This window comes from Lissotriton vulgaris, chromosome 1_1, assembly GCF_964263255.1.
Source record: "Lissotriton vulgaris chromosome 1_1, aLisVul1.2, whole genome shotgun sequence".
NCBI lineage: Eukaryota > Metazoa > Chordata > Amphibia > Caudata > Salamandridae > Lissotriton > Lissotriton vulgaris.
This window is the reverse complement of record NC_141685.1, coordinates 1,223,679,821-1,223,695,229: the sequence shown is the minus strand read 5'-3', so window position 1 is coordinate 1,223,695,229 and position 15,409 is coordinate 1,223,679,821.

Below are 15,409 nucleotides of genomic sequence, written 5' to 3'. Positions count from 1 at the left end.
AATGGTTTTTTAATAGCAAATATCAAAAGCTGTAAAATGTATTCTTCTTTTAAAGGAAAAATATATTTTATATGTATTTAATATAATTTTTTTATGTATATAAATTTTTTGAGGGAACGAATTTATCAACTATCATGCTGAAGAAGAGTGTGGGGAAAAAAAAACAAAGAAGACTGCAATAAATTTCAGTCATTCTTCACCACCAAGATATCTACCCTCCTGACAGAAATTGAGTCCACCCCTAGACTGGAATGCCCAGGTATTAATCCAATACCTATCCCTACTGTCGTACAGCCCCTAACTTCACTTCCATTAATCACTAAAGAAACCTTGGAAAGAGTGATGAATCAAGTCAAATCTGGATCGCCGGCAGACCCTTGCCCTCCAAGGATCTTCAAACAAGCATGGCCAGGACTGGAGGAAGACATATTATCGCTTCTAAACAGCTCCCTCACTTCCGGACAGGTTCCTTTGAACCTCAAGGAAGCCCGATTAATACCGCTCTTAAAAAAGGCAGGGGCTGACACCAAGATCTTAAAAAACTACAGGCCCATTTCCCAACTGCCTTTCCTAGCTAAAATACTTGAGCAACATGTACTGCCCAGCCTCTCCCACCATCTTGAGTTCAACTCCTTGCTGGAACCCAACCAAGCCGGATTCACGGCCCACAATAGCATGGAATTGGTCATGCTTTCCGTAGTAGACGACCTGCGACTTAAAGCAGACAGGAAAGACCCCTGTGCCTTGGTGCTGCTTGACCTCTCCGCGGCATTTGATGCCCATAAGGGGGCATAGTAGATCCTCCCTGACCCCCTAGGTTTGATGTGGAGGCTTTAAAAGGGCCCCGCCGGCCAAAAAAAAAAAAAAAAAATGTTTTTTTCGTGGGGTGCGCCCGGTACGCATACCGGAAAGCGGTCTGGGGAGCGTACTATAAGGAAACAAGAATGATTGACTTTTAACTTATTGTATGTTTATTGATTGTTCGTTTTGTTGTTTTTTTTTTTATTTTTTATTTACGTAGCAACATGTAGGTACCAATGCAGAGTCTACAAATTAATAAACGCCGTCTCCTTTGTAGATATCTTGCCTGTTGTTAAAGAAGTTATTGTGGTATATGGAATTCATACCATAGTCTGTCAGTAAAGCCGAAACAAAATGGAGGCAGAAGATGATAAAGAGATGTTAAATACACATTGGAGATTATATAGTGGAAGAAAGGAAGTAACTATGAACAAAGTTAGTATGTAACACCAAAAAGTTGCACAGTATATTTAAAGTCTGACTTCACATTATAATCAATCTGCTACTAGTTTACAATATACATATAAAAATGAATAATGTGTCAAACAATTTTTGAATTAAGAAATAAAAATTTATTATTCTGATTGTTTCTCAAAATTTAAAAGAAATTCTAAAAAATCATGATCATTTTTTTCTTCATTTTCTAGTAGAAAATCTACTGCATCCACACATTGCAGAAGTTCATTGTTTATTGAATCGCCGTAGAAATCATGGTCATCTTCCGTCTCTTTTTGTGTTTTTGCTTCAATTTTCAAGTTTTTTTCTTGTTGTCCTTCCATTTTGTATTCTGAAAAATGAATTTTTAAAAAATATATCAGTACAGATAGGGCACTGTTGGGTTTCAGTACAGACAGGCAGTTTGGTTATTTAAATTGTGATTTTTTCGTTGGGCAGTGTATGGTATTAAATTGGAAGTAGAAATATGAAGATAATTATCAAATAAACTCTTAGTCAATTCTGAATTATACTAGACAAGTCTAACTCCATCCTTAACTCAGGGCCGGCGCTAGGTATGGGCAGCGTGGGCTGCCGCTCAGGGTCTCGCACTCAGCCCACCAGCATGGGGCTACGCACTGGTGATGTGTCCTTTTGTTTTCCTGGAGATCTATCACAAAGAAAGGTGTCGCCTGCAATTAAGGTCCATTGGAGGGGGCCCCCTCCTTGGGCCTCTCATGGATGGTGTCAGGAGGCATAGGGGAGGGAGAAGGAGACGCTCCCTCAATTGCAAGGAGACCATTCACAGACACTGTGGGGGGCCCATTGTCCAGCATTTTGGCGCACCCACAGTTTTAACTTTTAGACCACTATCAATTCTCACACCTATGAAGGTGTGAGAAATGCGTGTGGAGTAAAAGTTAAAACTGTCCGGGCGTCAAAATGCTGGACAATGGGGCCCCCACAGTGTCTGTGAATGTTCACCTTGCAAGGGGCCACTTATGTAAATTGGAGGGAGCCTCGCGCACGTTCCCTTTTAGCCCAGGGCCTCGCAAATCCTAGGACTGGCCCTGCCATAACTAAAACAGAGAAGTCTATTTTATTCTATAGTATTACAGAGTGATAGAATATAACTGTCAGAAATTTTTCTAATTAGCTTTTAGTACAGAACATACTTCAGTTTTAAAAATAATATCTTACCTTTTAAATATAACTTGAAGTTATCAGTTGATTTTTAGTGGTTATGCACTTCACGAAGTAGTAGTCAAAATGGCTGTGTTTCTCTCTCTTTGTTTATATATATTCAGGTACATAACCAATCAAATGTCATGATATAATAGTAGAAATTGAAAGTAACATTTTAATTGGTGGTCAATTCCAACACTTCCGATATGTTTTGTGAACTATAGTTTATGCTCTATTTCGTTCCCTTGCCATAACAAAATAAAAGTCTTGGGTTATTTATGGAATGGAATACTTTTTGTTTCTTCCAATTTTTAAAAGAAAAGAGGAGGGGGGGGGGGGCAGCGTTCAAAGCACATCAGCGTGCATAAATACGAAAATGTTTTTACCTACCACGTACTTGACATTTTACAGCTTTTCATATTTGCTATTAAAAAACCATTGAAATTCACTGAAAAAACCATAGGTTATAGACCATATATAGTTAGGGATTAGCATTTAAAAAACCTTGAAAATTCACTGAAAAAAACATTGGTTATAGACCATATATAGTTAGGGATTAGCATTTACAAAACCTTATTTTACTCGCACAAAACCAAAGAAATTCGCATATATAGTTAGTTGCAATAACTATATATCGCGCACCCGCAATCCACTGCTGATGATGTCACATATTACATCATTCATGACATGGTCAGTGACATCACTGATGACATCACTGATGACATCTCAAATGACATCACTGATGACAACATCCAGTGACTGTATGTTTCTTTAAAGTTAAAATATGTCTTACATATTGAAGAATGAGTGGATGTATAAGTGTCTGGATGAAGGATTTAGTAGGTGCATGACTGACTGTATGAGTGAGTGAGTGATTAAATGTGTCTCACTGAGTGCATGGGTTAGTGACTAAACTGTCTTAATTTGTGCATCATTATGTCTGTTGTTCTGTAAACTGCTGCATGTGTCAATCAGTAGCTATATGAGTAACTATATGGGTTATTGATTGGTTGCCCAAGTATTTGTATGGGAGACTGAGTGTGTGTGTGGGTGGCTGGGAGGTGTATGATTCTGTGCATAGATGTGTGAGCAGTTGATTCACTAGATGTATGGGTTCAAAAGTGCATGTGGAAACAGCTGTATGGGCGGTTGACTGTGTGCATGAGTGTATTGGTGAGTGAATGGATATCTCAGTGCTACATGTCAGAGTAAGTACATATGTAAAACACAGTACAAGTGAGAGTTGACATATATAAATAACTGTGCATAAGAGCCAGTGCATGTGTGAGTGGCTGTATGGATCATTGTGAACTTGTATCAGGGATTGTATAAGAGAGTAAATATGTGTTAGTATATGTTTGAATAAGTAAGGTGTGTATAACTGTATAGTTGAGGAAATGGAGGTGTGATTGATTCTTTGCATGACTGACTAGGTGTGTGAGTAACTCCATGGATGAGTGACAGTCTGTGAGTGTCTGTTTACACTGAGTGTATCTAAGGTTATATTAGAGTCTGAAGAGGTTCATCGTATTATCACATGAATGATGTCATCAGTGATGTGCTCAGTAATGTCAAATGAGATGTCATCAGTGATGTCATCAGTGATGTCATTTGAGATGTCATCAGTGATGTCATCAGTGATGTCACTGACCATGTCATGAATTATGTAATATGTGACATCATCAGCAGTGGATTGCGGGTGCGCGATATATAGTTATTGCAACTAACTATATATGCGAATTTCTATGGTTTTGTGCGAGTAAAATAAGGTATTGTAAATGCTAATCCCTAACTATATATGGTCTATAACCAATGTTTTTTTCAGTGAATTTTCAAGGTTTTTTAAATGCTAATCCTTAACTATATATGGTCTATAACCTATGGTTTTTTCAGTGAATATATATATATATGCATATATATGCATATGCATTTATATATGTATGTGTATATATATATATATATATATATATATATATTCACTGAAAAAACCATAGGTTATAGACCAAATATAGTTAGGAATTAGCATTTACAAAACCTTATTTTACTCACACAAAACCATTGAAATTCGCATATATAGTTAGTTGCACTAACTATATATCGCGCACCCGCAATCCACTGCTGATCATGTCAAATATTACATCATTCATGACATGGTCAGTGACATCACTGATGACATCTCAAAGGACATCACTGATGACATCTCAAATGACATCACTGATGACATCACTGATGACATCTCAAATGACATCACTGATGACATCTCATTTGACATTACTGATCACATCACTGATGACATCATTCATGTGATTATACGATGAACCTCTTCAGACTCTAATATAACCTTAGATACACTCAGTGTAAACAGACACTCACAGACTGTCACTCATCCATGGAGTTACTCACACACCTAGTCAGTCATGCAAAGAATCAATCACACCTCCATTTCCTCAACTATACAGTTATACACACCTTACTTATTCAAACATATACTAACACATATTTACTCTCTTATACAATCCCTGATACAAGTTCACAATGATCCATACAGCCACTCACACATTCACTGGCTCTTATGCACAGTTATTTATATATGTCAACTCTCACATGTACTGTGTTTTACATATGTACTTACTTTGACATGTAGCACTGAGATATCCATTCACTCACCAATACACTCATGCACACAGTCAACCGCCCATACAGCTGTTTCCACATGCACTTTTGAACCCATACATCTAGTGAATCAACTGCTCACACATCAATGCACAGAGTCACACACCTCCCAGCCACCCACACACACACTCAGTCTCCCATACAAATACTTGGGCAACCAATCAATAACCCACATAGTTACTCATATAGCTACTGATCAACACATGCAGCAGTTTACAGAACAACAGACATAATGATGCACAAAATAAGACAGTTTAGTCACTAACCCATGCACTCAGTGAGACACATTTAATCACTCACTCATACAGTCAGTCATGCACCTACTAAATCCTTCATCCAGACACTTATACATCCACTCATTCTTCAATATGTAAGACATATTTTAACTTTACAGAAACATACAGTCACTGGATGTTGTCATCAGTGATGTCATCAGTGATGTAATTTGAGATGTCATCAGTGATGTCACTGACCATGTCATGAATGATGTAATATGTGACATGATCAGCAGTGGATTGCGGGTGCGCGATATATAGTTAGTGCAACTAACTATATATGCGAATTTCAATGGTTTTGTGTGAGTAAAATAAGGTTTTGTAAATGCTAATTCCTAACTATATATGGTCTATAACCTATGGTTTTTTCAGCGAATTTTCAAGGTTTTGTAAATGCTAATTCCTAACTATATATGGTCTATAACCTATGGTTTTTTCAGTGAATTTCAATGGTTTTTTAATAGCAAATATCAAAAGCTGTAAAATGTATTCTTCTTTTAAAGGAAAAATATATTTTATATGTATTTAATATAATTTTTTTATGTATATAAATTTTTTGAGGGAACGAATTTATCAACTATCATGCTGAAGAAGAGTGTGGGGAAAAAAAAACAAAGAAGACTGCAATAAATTTCAGTCATTCTTCACCACCAAGATATCTACCCTCCTGACAGAAATTGAGTCCACCCCTAGACTGGAATGCCCAGGTATTAATCCAATACCTATCCCTACTGTCGTACAGCCCCTAACTTCACTTCCATTAATCACTAAAGAAACCTTGGAAAGAGTGATGAATCAAGTCAAATCTGGATCGCCGGCAGACCCTTGCCCTCCAAGGATCTTCAAACAAGCATGGCCAGGACTGGAGGAAGACATATTATCGCTTCTAAACAGCTCCCTCACTTCCGGACAGGTTCCTTTGAACCTCAAGGAAGCCCGATTAATACCGCTCTTAAAAAAGGCAGGGGCTGACACCAAGATCTTAAAAAACTACAGGCCCATTTCCCAACTGCCTTTCCTAGCTAAAATACTTGAGCAACATGTACTGCCCAGCCTCTCCCACCATCTTGAGTTCAACTCCTTGCTGGAACCCAACCAAGCCGGATTCACGGCCCACAATAGCATGGAATTGGTCATGCTTTCCGTAGTAGACGACCTGCGACTTAAAGCAGACAGGAAAGACCCCTGTGCCTTGGTGCTGCTTGACCTCTCCGCGGCATTTGATACGGTCAATCATGACCTGCTATTGTCGCAGATGTGGGACTTTGGCATTCAGGGCACGGCCCATGCCTGGCTGGCTTCTTTTCTTACTGAACGAGTTCAGAGAGTACAACTAGATGACCTGGTATCAGAGGCAGCAGCGATCACTTGCGGAGTCCCACAGGGCTCAGCTCTGTCACCCTTGCTGTTCAATGCATACTTGCAGCCCCTCATTTCATCTCTGAACCAGATGGACTGCAATATATACAATTACGCTGATGATACCCAGATCATCATTCAAATCAGTAACACTCCAACAGCAGATCATAAATTACAAAACATCCTAAAATTTACCGTCAATTGGATGACGGCAAACTCCCTAAAAATCAAACTTCACAAGTTGACCTCGCACACCAAAAACAGTATAATAAACACGATATTAGTGCTTGATAAACATTTGTTTTGTGACAAAGATGGAATCCAACAGTTTTCCCAAGAAAATTTCAAGTCAGTTGTCTTCGTTTTATTCTTTCTTTTATTATTCAAAACTCGCAGATAAAAATAGCCAACGCGTTTCGTCCGAAACCGGACTTCTTCAGGGCTAAATTTAAAAAGATACAAAAGTATATATAAGTGTGTGTATAGATACAAAAGTACGTGCACAGATAAATAAATCATACAGTTTAGACTCAGAGAAACAATTTATAAAACACCAGACAATTTAGAAATGTACAACATACGAAAAAAGACTTGGAAGAAATGCATTTAAATTCCAGGGAGAACATACATTGTTGCCAAAAATTATTCTAAATATATAAAAACAATATACTGTATACAGAGTGTTATTTACCTAACCATGTAAGAAAGGGATTTTTGAAAAGAGAGTGACTACTGAGTTCTTAACTGGAGTACACATTATAATATTTACATAACAACTTTATAAACATAAATGGTTTTAAATACCTTTACGCAGTGTATTTTTATGCTACACGTCCCATCCGTCTTGATAGGTGTCTGAACAATGGGATTCTATAAGTAAATATATCCATTTTTTAGAGAGCATGGTCATATTTGAGAACCCATATAGACAAACAACTGTTGATATCTATACGGTTTAAAACTAGTTTAGGTGGAAGCATAGTCGATGTCTAAATAGTATGTCTAATCTATGGGACTTTTTTATGAAAATATGTTTTTATTTAAAAGCAAAAAAACAGTCAAAGGAGAGCCTACCTATCTAGGGGTTAGAGAACGTTTGTCAATCACGGAGATGTGAAAATGAGCACTTACTATAATTGTATAGTTGGTAGGTCTAATAACATCCATTCGTTAAGATCCAGTGGAGTAAGAGAAGAATAAGGTATATGCCTGAAAAGAAGGATAGGCAGAATGTTATACAGAGAAGAGTGAACTATATGTTATAGGACCATAGACAACAGGTATTGATTAGTAAATGTTAGTCAGCAGAGTGAGAGCCTTTTTACATATATCCGTATGAGTAAAAGAGGAGTGTTGGACAAATGTCTAAAAACCCATAATCACTGTAGTCAATATTTAGACATGTAAGATTTTGAACATATCGCGATAGTGAGGGAGTCCAACTAATTGGAAAATAGCATAAGAGTACTTATATCCCTAAGACATGAGTACTAACGTTATTATGTAAAAAGTGAGAGAATACGTGTTAGTTGTAAAACTATCACGCAGTAAGGTTAAATATGTTGTAAAGACTTATCTCATAATACATAAGCACAAGCGGCAATCAGATGAAATAAACCGATTGTGCAAGTTAACAGTAAAGAAGAAAAACCCCAACCTGTTACAAAATGCGTCATGTACCGACCGAAAAAAGACACGAAAACGTGCCCGCCATCTTAGCACGTATAGCCTGCATAGTCAGTCAGCTTCAGAAGTCCATACACAATAAATATTGTGATAGGATTAGACCCAGTAAGACAGCAAAAACTGTCAAAGAGTTATAAAAAGTGTGTCTAAACAGACAATCTAGGAACCCATATAGCGTTATCCTTTGGGACTCACCATATATTCGTCGTCGTCGTCGCGTACGTGTGCGGTCGTCTGGTCTACCGATGAATAATGAAGGCATATTTTGGAGGGTATATATATCCTCCAAAGGTGTGTAATTAATCAATCAAGATCACTAATTAGTCAACCATAGAAGGCGCGCAGTCCCTGATGACGTAAAGCGTAAAGGACAATGCTAGCATAGCCGCCATCTTGGACTGGTAAAACGAAGACGGGAAAAGTAACGAAAAACGGCTGAGGAGATGATTTTATGTTCTTTTGTACAAAAAGCAAGATTGTTTAGTGGCCGATAACATAACTAGGGATGGTTATAATTAGAAATTTTGCTAGCAAGTTAAAAAATGGAGCCTATTAATCGAAAATTCCTGGTCGGTAAGGCAAATATGTTAGGGTCCCAAAGGACATAAATGCGAGCAGACATCTTGTAATGGTAAAAATTAGGCATGAGAAGCCACATATACTTAAAAACAAGAGTCAAACATATCGTTATTGGGCTTACAGTTATATACAGTCGTGATGTGACAATTTGAAAGTAAAATAAGCGAAATAGAATATTTTGCACATATTTATCAAAAAGACCCGAATTATATCCCGTTTGGGGAGTCTTTGCTCACCTCAAATATGGGCGCTTATATATGCACGATTAAGTGTAAGGGAGCTAAGTAGCGCGCATACATTTGTGTTCACAGCCCAGGCAAGTGTAATGGCCAGCGGCCAGGAAAGAGTCAGAAGTTGGTTTGGAGAGAACGCACTAAATGGTGTACAAAGCTGGCCATTGCGTCTATGGCCAGATATATATGTGAATCTAATCGTAATGGCTATACAGCCCAAATATAGTCCTGGTCATCGACCAGACCAATGTATTGGTCAACAGACTAGGTGTTAGATAAAGGCATTGTAAACACATGTGACAAGTAGAAATTATATGATACCTGAGCTAATGATTGGTGTAATAGTAACAGAAAATATTAGATCTAAGTTCAGCGGAATAGCTCAACAGAAAGCTCACATCAGTTACCCAGATGTGATACTAAAAAAGCCCTAGTCATTGCACAAAGTTCTAACTTTTTGTACTTAAATTTAGACAGAAAAAAGGCCAAGGACAGATGCAGTGGATCTAATGTGAAAATAACATGCAATGACATACAGATCAAGTCTCTAATGTATTTATAAGGGACCGACAAAAGAATTTCTGGGTCAGCAGTAATCTTACAAGGAAACCTCAAAGGATAGGATGGAATAAGCTGATTCACAAAAAATGATGGAATTCATTATTCGCATTTAATCCCTGATCTACAGCTCTAAGTCTACATATCCAGCGGGCCTCAAGTTGTCTGAGGCAAGTGATCCTGTCACCACCACGTTTTCCTGGCGCCACCCTATCAATTGCATGGAATTTGATTTCTTTTTCATCCGGATGGTTGCCTGTGATATGTTGTGCCACTGGGCTACGAAGATCATTGCTTTTGATGTTTCTAATGTGTTCCTGAATACGTATTTTTAAGCATCTGGTGCTGCTACCAACATAGATCATGTTACAGTGGCAAATGATTACATAAACTACAAAGGTAGTATTGCAGTTAATAAAAGAAGTAACCCTATGTGTCCTAGGGCTGTTATAACTGTAGTCAACCAATTTGTTCATGCCGTATTCACACACTGAACAGTTACCACATACAAAAAAGCCAGCCGGCTTTTCTGTAAGCCATGCAGAGCCACTTGTCTTTGGGGGATCTACATAACTGGGGCAGAGAATGTTCTTAATGGTTCTGCCCTTTTTGTAAATGACCTTAGGCTTGTCAGGAATGATACCTTTCAGTAGTATATCCGATTTTAAGAGGTGCCAGTGCCGCCTCAAGATGTTGTATATATGATTACTGTACATCCCGTATTCAGTTATGAAAGCACATTGATCATGTGGTACACTGGAGTTCTTTTTCGGTTGTTTGAGCAAGGTGTCATGGCGTTTCTTTTTTCTAATTTTACTCTCTGCCCTGTCAACATCTTTCTCAACATACCCCCTCGCCAAAAAATCTTTCTTCATTCTTTGTATGGTGTTTTCAAAGTTGATATCTTCACTACAATTTCGGCGAGCACGTATCATCTCACCATAAGGAATAGCCACTATGGTGTTCCTAGGATGACAACTTTCAGCATGAAGTATGCTGTTGCAGGAAGTGGGCTTTTTATGCATTTTGCTTTGGATGCTGCCATCTTTTATATAGAGATGCAAGTCAAGAAACACTATTTCACTTTGGGAGGAGCTCATGGTGAGCTTGATGTTACGATCATTACTGTTAAGGAAGCTAAAGTAATTGGTCAAACCATCAGTACTGCCCTTCCAAATAAGGAAAATGTCGCCAATGTAGCGTACATAAAAAATTATGTCATCTATCCATTGACCAGCACCATGACCCCAGGCATGCTCCATCTCAAACAGACCCATAAAAAGGTTTGCATAAGATGGAGCAAACCTGGAGCCCATGGCAGTCCCCTGTGTCTGTAGGTACCAATCGTCTTCATGCAAGAAGACATTGTGAGTCAAAATCAGTTTGGCCATGTCCAGAAGCATCTGGGTATGCTCTAGGTGACAAGCATTATGTTTGAAAAAAAAGTACTTCAGAGATCTCATCCCATTCTCCAGTTCTATGCAGGTATACAAACTTTCCACGTCCATGGTTACAAATGTGAAAAACTTGTCCTCCCAAATTACATCCTCTAGTTTACAGAGAAGTTCCCTGCTATCTTGCAAGTATGAAGGCAGATTTCGTACAAACGGTTGAAGAAAGGAATCCACGTATTCAGCTAGATGTTCAGTGGGACCTCCGTTGCCCGATATAATGGGTCTTCCAGGAGGAAATGCACCGCCCTTATGCACCTTGGGAAGGGCATAAATGCATGGTAAACGTGAGTTGTCTGCCCTCAAATATCTGTATTCTGGTTCGGATATCAGTCCTGATTCCTTCCATTCTACTAGTCTAGAGTTGATCTTACTTTCAACATCTTTAATGGGATTTTTTCGTAATGGAGTATAGCAGGCAACATCCTTCAACTGTCTCTTTATTTCATTGGAGTAATCCATGAAATCCATTATAACAATATTGCCGCCCTTATCAGCCTCACGAACTACCAAGGACGAGTCATCACGTATGGTCTGCAAAAACAATCTATCAGATTTGTTGATGTTATAAAGATGTTTGCATTTGTTATTAGAATGGTGCACGTCTTCTAATTTGTAAAGGTCCTGTGTCACTCTGATGGAAAACTCATCGATGGCAGTTTTAGAGCTAGGTGGTATGAATTTTGAGCGATTTTTTAAGCCGCTATCTATAGTAGTGTCTTCATAGATATCAAGATTTTGGGCATGCATGATCAAATCTCCGACCATATCATGTTCATCTAATGTAGCAATGGTGTGGGAAGTGTCAACTTCTGCAATTGTAAATTCTGAAACATTTTTTACAGATTGAACAGGAACACGTATATCAGGTTGCTCAGCAAAGTATTTTTTTAATTTCAACTTGCGGGTGAAACAAAAAAGATCAACATGTACTTTGTCCAACATTTGTTTTTCAGTTATACAAAAGTTCAAACCTTTTTGCAGAATAGACATTTCAGAATCAGAAAAAGTTTTAGAGGACAAGTTAATCACATTCACATCGTTACCTTTATCATTTACCATAGTCCTGTCCATTTCATGGTTCACAATCTGAGTACAATGGCCTATTGGTTGTTTCCCATTTTTGCCTTTGTTGTGGATCTTGTGTTTCTGGCCACCCCGCCTGGTTCTTCGTTTTGTACTCTTTTTTTGTTGTTCCCCAGGCGGTATCTCTGTACCTCTTTTAAAAAATCCGACTCTGGGATTGGGTTAGAGGTAGCAGTGCTAGTTCCCTCCCCTGGGTCAGTTTCAATTGATGAAATAGAGGAGATGGACGTGCTGCTTGATGATATACTTGGTGTGCGTATTACAGCACTGGGGGCCGTGGTATTTCTTGGGGCTACATCATCAAATTTTCGCGCAAAAGTAAATATACGTCCCCTTTCATAGTCCCGCGATCTCGCTCTATTTTTTGTTGTTTCTTACCCTTGATGTATAGTTGGTAACTAGTCAATTCCTTTTTTAAGATCTCATAGTTTTTTTGGGTCAGGTCAGGTAAGTTCATTTCACTAATTTCTTTTTCTAGTGCCAGTATGTCTTCCCTTATTTTTTTGCCTCTCCTTTCAGCATTGCGTACCAATATGTCCATCATTTTGAATGATGCGGCATGTAAACCTTCCTCCCATTCACCCAAAAGGTCCAATTCTAAATCCTCATAGTTTGGAAAAATAAGAATACGGAGTCCTCGGGGGATGCGTTTGTTCTCTAAGTATTTTTTGAGTGTCGCACCATCCCACCATTTGGCGAGCTCTTGTTTACGTAGTTTTTCTAGTCGGATAAACTTATTTTTAAGACTATCACGTTGGACTGGGGGTGCCGGAGGTCGGGCAGTGGTTTTCTCTTTATTAAAGAGATCACCTAATAACTCCTCTCTATTGTCCTCAAACATATTTGTGTTTCGATGAGCAATATAGGTAGTAGACTTTAAAGGATGACACTGACGTGCAGGCTAGCCCAAATTATATTCGTCAAAGCAGAAAAAAGGGGATTGAGGCTTTAGGGGCCGCACCGAGGGTCAAGTTCCTACTGTTGCTATAATATGGGTGCAAATGGTCTGGGATACAACCCCCTAGATCCCAACATAGAACAAATAGAAATTTGTTCTGTACACCAAACTTCACAAGTTGACCTCGCACACCAAAAACAGTATAATAAACACGATATTAGTGCTTGATAAACATTTTTTTTGTGACAAAGATGGAATCCAACAGTTCTCCCAAGAAAATTTCAAGTCAGTTTTCTTTGTTTTATTCTTTCTTTTATTATTCAAAACTCGCAGATAAAAATAGCCAACGCGTTTCGTCCGAAACCGGACTTCTTCAGGGCTACATTTAAAAAAAAAAAAAAGTATATATAAGTGTGTGTATAGATACAAAAGTACGTGCACAGATAAATAAATCATACAGTTTAGACTCAGAGAAACAATTTATAAAACACCAGACAATTTAGAAATGTACAACATACGAAAAAAGACTTGGAAGAAATGCATTTAAATTCCAGGGAGAACATACATTGTTGCCAAAAATTATTCTAAATATATAAAAAAAATATACTGTATACAGAGTGTTATTAATATACCATGTAAGAAAGGGATTTTTGAAAAGAGAGTGACTACTGAGTTCGTAACTGGAGTACACATTATAATATTTACATAACAACTTTATAAACAGAAATGGTTTTAAATACCTTTACGCAGTGTATTTTTATGCTACACGTTCCATCCGTCTTGATAGGTGTCTGAACAATGGGATTCTATAAGTAAATATATCCATGTTTTTAGAGAGCATGGTCATATTTGAGAACCCATATAGACAAACAACTTTTGATATCTATACGGTTTAAAACTAGTTTAGGTGGAAGCATAGTCGATGTCTAAATAGTATGTCTAATCTATGGGACTTTTTTATGAAAATATGTTTTTATTTAAAAGCAAAAAAACAGTCAAAGGAGAGCCTACCTATCTAGGGGTTAGAGAACGCTTGTCAATCACGGAGATGTGAAAATGAGCACTTACTATAATTGTATAGTTGGTAGGTCTAATAACATCCATTCGTTAAGATCCAGTGGAGTAAGAGAAGAATAAGGTATATGCCTGAAAAGAAGGATAGGCAGAATGTTATACAGAGAAGAGTGAACTATATGTTATAGGACCCCTAAAAATCAATCCTGATAAGACGGAGGTACTTGCAATTACGACATCTTCTAGCCCTTGGAGTGACCTCCTGTGGCCGCCTGAATTAGGAAGTCCCCCAGTACCGGCAGAATCAGTAAAAAGTCTCGGCATAGTTGTAGATGCTAACCTCACTATGTCAGCCCAGGTCTCAGCTGTAGTGGGCACCTGTGTGGGCTTAATGAGACAATTACGCAAACTGTCGCCCATTCTGACGGTGGACACTCTCAGGAGAGCAATATCAGCATTAATACTAGCTCGGCTGGACTATGGCAACGCCATGTATGTCGGTACCCCTTCCCAACATTGTTTATCCTCCATCTTGTGACTAAATTCGTCCGAAACACAAGATGGCGGACTCCCGTTACGCTACCGGTGAGCTACCCGGTTCGCCTACCGGGTAGCGCTTCCACCGCGAAAAATCAAAAAAAAATAATTTTATTTTTTTGCCCCGCGGGGCCCTTTATTAGCCCCCACATCAATCCTAGGGGGTCAGGAGGGGTCTACCTTGCCCCCTTTCATTCATTTCCCCCTTCGTTTATTTCCACCTCTTGTCTCTCGATCCTACCAAGAGACAAGATGGCGGCCGCTCCGGACTGTTTAGAATGTTGACAGTCACCGGAGAGCCAATCCGCTTCTCCTCGCAAAGTTCCGTTACGCGTCTGGTACGCGACCCGGGGCGCTAACCGGGACGCTGTCACAGATATATATATTTTTTTGGATGTTAATTTCTCAAAATCCACTGGAGCACATATCTTGAGACCTAGCAAAGGCACATCAGGCAAACAGTCTCGACAATTTTGCCAAGTTTCATAGAAATCCATTCAGCCGTTCGAGCTAAAAGTGAGTCCAACCGCCCTATGGAAAACTCAATGTTAAAAACACGTTTTGGGACCCCCTTTTTTCTCGGCCCCCGCTTGACGAAACCCCCCCAAACTTTCAGGGGACGCTCAAAAACAAAATGTG